Here is a 4547-nt window from a genome sequence, read left to right as displayed (position 1 = left end):
TGAGCGACCCGCACCCACGCGCCGAGGCTCACCCCCACGCCGGCTCCCGACTCCAAATGTATCTCCACTGTGCGCGACTGCGGCCACCACTTCCGACTCCGGGTGCGCGCTGATGACGTAGCGCCGCGCGGGCTCCTGGGAGCCTCGTTCTGCCCTTCGCTTCCAGGCGGAGGATATTCTTGGTCTCTCCCGCTGCCTTCCTCTGCTCACACTTGCGAGTACAGGACACAACAAAAGTCCCATATTCCGCCAGCCCCGGTCCTGTAGATTTGCCCTGGACACGCGGCTCCTGCTGGCAGACTGGCCTGGGCCCGAAAGCCCCACCAGGACTCTTGGTCCCGATCATTTTGTCATTGCAAACGGAACACCCTGCGGGGGTTCCCGGATGAATCCAAGAAAGTCGAATCTCAAGGCCGGGATGGGGGATCCCCAAAGCCCGTGGCCAGGGTTAGCCCGAGGTGCCGCAGAGGACAGACTGGAACTGTCTCCACCAATTGTCCTAGGCCAGGCCCTCATCACAGGTGCACATTCCCAGAGTGCTTGGGGGGCGGAAGGCCCCCGAGTCTCCTGGTACCTCCAGCACAGAGGAAAGGGGAACTGGATAGGCTCACTTCGGGGCTGCTGGAGGACTGGACAGAAAAGGGAAGCAGGAGTGGTGTCTGGTTCAGAGCAAATTCCGCTGTGGTGTGGGAGTGAGGGGAAGCACAGCTGTCTTCCATCAGGCCCAGCTTCCAGGACCAGGGCTTGTCCCGCTAGCCACAGAGACTGGGACGGGATGGGGACTTCCTAATCTACCCTGCTACCTGAGAATTCAGGCCAGCTGGCAAAGGCTTTAGGCCACACTCCCAGCCCCCTGAAGGGCCCCTGCAGAACCACACCTTCCTGAACTGAACACTCTGTGCCTGCTCCTGCCTGGGCCAGGCTAGACCTGGTTCATAGGTGCGGCTCTTGCCCTGGGCTCCCCCATCCATTCCCTGGCCCTGGCTGGACCTGAGTCTGAGGCCCCAGGAAGTTAGATGTTGGGGACTCAGGCAGTCTCCCACTCTGGGCTCATATTCCTGTGGGTCACCACTAGGGATGACCCCACCTTATTCACATTCCCCAATCTCTGTTCCCAAAGACAGCTCCCCTCCCTTGATTACCTGCCTAAACCCCTGAATGCTCCCATGGGATTTCGACTTTCCACTTCTGGGAGTTCCTCTTCCCCAGCTTCTCTGCTGCTGCAGGAAGACAGAGACCAGAACCAGTGCCTGCTGTGACCCTGAATTAGGACTTGATGACTCTGGGGTGGTTTCCCTTGGACCCAGCTTCTCATTTGCCTCTCTGTGCACTCTGGGCTGGTCAGCAGCCCCTCCACTGCCCCTCCTCCAGGCAGCTTTCCCAGACTTCCCATTTGGCCCTCAGCCTGAGCCCTCAAGCAGAACCAGCCCCCTAACTTCAGCTGATTACTGAAAGGGCCCCTTTCCCAGGAAATGGTTTGTACATTGGAGCTCTCCTAAGAACTGAGATGGCATTATCCTCCTCACAGTCCTTTGTAAACCTGGCTTCACAACACTGACACCACAACTGAAGAAAGAGGGGAAAGGACGGGTGGAGGCCTCGGAAGAAAGGGGGAAGCTAAGATGCCACTGGGAGCTGTTTCACCACACACCTGTCACGGACTGGGTGACAGGGTCCTCCCTCCTCCCTTCTCAGCTTGGTTGCCTGCTACATTGTGCCCTGTGACCTTGGGGCAGCCCCTACCTACCTCCCGACCCCCAAAAACTTCCTCTTTGGGTTCTGCAGTGCCTGGAAAAAGAGAGTCCAGAGGAAACAGTGCCTATTGGCCAAAGCTGGGCAGATATTCAGAGACAGTCCAGGTGCACAGCCTGGAACCTGGCCGTACCTTGCTCAGTCTAGACCTGCCTGCACCTGCACCTGTGTCCCTCAGCTGAGCCCTGCTCCACAGATAAAAGACCAAGACCTGGGACTCCTTGAAGAGCCCTTCCAAGTCCTATGGTTAATGTGCAACGGGCTGGAATTCCCAGGAGCCCTGGCTATAAACCAATGGCCTGTGATGTCATGCAGATTCTCCTGCAGATAGCAGCAAAGCAGCAGAGGGCCCATGGGGGTGGATGCGGGGGAGAGGGAGTCAGTAGGGTACCTTCTGCCATGGGGAGCCCAGACCTTCCCAGGTCTCTCCCCTGCTCCCCTTTTCTGGAGCCACAGAGATTCCCAAGAAGCCCTCACCTGGGAGAGATCTCACCTTCACATCTGAGGGCCTCAAAGACCACTTTCCCTTCCACACCTGCTACCACCCCCCTGCCTTGTGGGTCTGTGCACGTTCAGGGGTGGGTACTATAAGATCCCTGAGGGATGGCTGGAATGTGGCCCAGCACCTCTGTCACCAGACTGCAGATCTTCCTATGAGCTACAGAAAGAGCACAAGGACTGGACTTAGAAGGCTGAGAACTGCTGTGGCCCCAGACAGGACCCTCTCCCCAGGCCACCCCTTGGCAGGGGCTCTCTGTGCCCCTGCTGCCAGGGGGTGGGGCAGCCTTCAGCCCAGGCCTTGACCTCACCTACAATCCAGTGCTTGCTGGAGGAATAAGAGGCCTGGGGAAGAGGATGGGGAGGGAGGCGGGATCTCCAGAAGCCTCAAGGGCTGGAGACAAAGAACTACCACACCCTCCCCCAGGGTGCCTCCTCTGTTTCCACAAACAGTAACTTCAGCAGGCAGGGCAGTCAGGCTTTTGGGTTAGGGTGGTGTACAGCTACAGATCTTCCTCAGATCAGGGAGGGGCCTGGGGGCCCAGTGTACACACATTCCAGGCTTAGGTGACACCTGCCACTTGGGCCACTTGGCTTTTTATGACCCTTTGTTTTATGGGTCCACAACTTGCTGACTTGGAAGAGGCTGATGCAGGCCAAATGAATGAGAGGCAAGGCAGAGTCCACGCTGCAACAACCAGGGGACCAGGGGCAGGCCTCACCCTGCCCTTGGGCCTTTGCTCCAGGGCCTGGTCTTCACAGTCCCTGCCCATTGCCTTAAGCCTAGAATGCCTGGGTTCCTGTCCTCTACTTCTGGAAATGCTTTTGTCCTACTGTTGGTCACTGGCACCCTTGGCCGCTTGCTCAGAGTGCTGTCTCTCCCTCCAGCAGCAAGACTGGGGCTTTTCCTTCTTACTGGCTGCCACCTTGTCCCTAGCACCTAGCACCTGGCAGAACTCCGTGCAGTGCTGGAGGAATTTTGTTAAACACACACAGAGATAAGGGCTCCTCCTCCTGCTTTATTCACACAGCAACATATGCAAGGCTGCATGCAGGAGGACATTTGACACACAAATTCACTGTTTTCTTTTTAAGAGATGTATAATATTCCACAGGGGAGAGAGGCCCCTCTGCCTGTGGCCAGCTCCCCAGGGATGGGCTTCATGCCCTGTCCAGATTCACTCATTTCCTCTGCTGTGCATTTCTGGATATATCTACAGTGAGGACAGACACCCTCTACAGGCGGGCAGCATTCCTACAAGTGGGACTGCTGGGTCAGGAAGCTGGATAGTTAAGGTTAATAGATAGATACTGCCAGATTCCTTTCCAAAAAGGAGATAGTAGCGCACAGCTGCAGTCTAGGCGCGCAGGCCTGCTTCCTACCGTTCCAGCTCACAGCTCACATTGACAGAGGGTAGGGGTCAGTCTTTTCACGTGTTTGCCATTCTGGGTGTGGGGATAGGCAAAGATACAGCCATCTTAGCTTTCATTTGCGTGAATCTGACAGTGAGATCAAGTTTAAGAACTGGCATGTCAGTACTGCTGGTTGGTGTCTCTAGGGTCTGTTTCTGCAGGGTGGGTGCGTAGGGACCTGTGCCCTGTGGAGAGGACCCACCGTGGGTGGACTCTAAGGGCACAGTGTCTCCAAGGGGCAGCCGGGCTGGAGGGTCTCTTGCGGGTTCCCCGGAACCCCTCCCCCGAAGCCCAAGGTCAGGGCACGGGAGCGCCACGGGGCTGGGCAGCAGCCAGACTGCTCCTCCCTCCCGCACTGCACCAAGAACACCTGGAGATGCCGGCGGGCACCTTGAGGAAGGTCGGTGGCTTCGGGCCGGCTGAGTGGGTGAGGTGGGGCAGGACCTGCGGAAGGACTCAGTCGCCTGCTCCGTCGCCGCATCCCTCTGGGGACTGGGGCGTCCTCCAGTGCTTTCTGGCCTGTTTCTCGCCCCCAGGCAGTGTGTATGTGTTGGGGGGGACCCTGCATGTCCAACGACCTGGGGTTGCAGCTTTTGGGTCCTGGGAGGGGTGCCTGCGTGAGGTCCCCGCGAGGGGACAGATGGGGTGGGTCGCCGGTGGGGTGTCGGGGCTGCTGGCGATGGACAAAGCAGAGGCACCACCCCGGAGCACGGGCCAATGGAATGAATGGGCTATAAATAGTGGCCAATGGGCGGTCTGAGACGTGCCCCTTAAGAGCCCCCGGAGCAGCGAGCGCCTGCGTTCGCCTGCGTCGCTGGAGCTGCAGACGGACGAGCATCCCCCCGCAGCCCTGGTGAGCGGGACCCAGGGGCGCGCGGGGACCC

The 4547-nt window shown here is 58.6% G+C and overlaps 1 protein-coding gene across 1 annotated transcript in view; it reads right to left on the bottom strand.

Moving 5' to 3' along the window:
- Trmt61a (tRNA methyltransferase 61A) overlaps positions 1 to 110 on the bottom strand; it is a 6141-nt gene extending 6031 nt beyond the window's left edge. The window contains exon 1 of the mRNA XM_010607284.2: positions 33 to 110. The gene's annotated coding sequence lies outside the window, so the exon portion shown is untranslated. The remainder of the gene's footprint in view (positions 1 to 32) is intronic.
- Between the last annotated feature and the right edge of the window lie 4437 nt (positions 111 to 4547).

Source organism: Fukomys damarensis, unplaced genomic scaffold (genome assembly GCF_012274545.1).
Source record: "Fukomys damarensis isolate Sample0158 unplaced genomic scaffold, DMR_v1.0_HiC HiC_scaffold_21, whole genome shotgun sequence".
Classification (NCBI taxonomy): domain Eukaryota; kingdom Metazoa; phylum Chordata; class Mammalia; order Rodentia; family Bathyergidae; genus Fukomys; species Fukomys damarensis.
The sequence above is the reverse complement of the archived record's forward strand: the minus strand, read 5'-3'. Positions and strand labels throughout refer to the sequence as shown.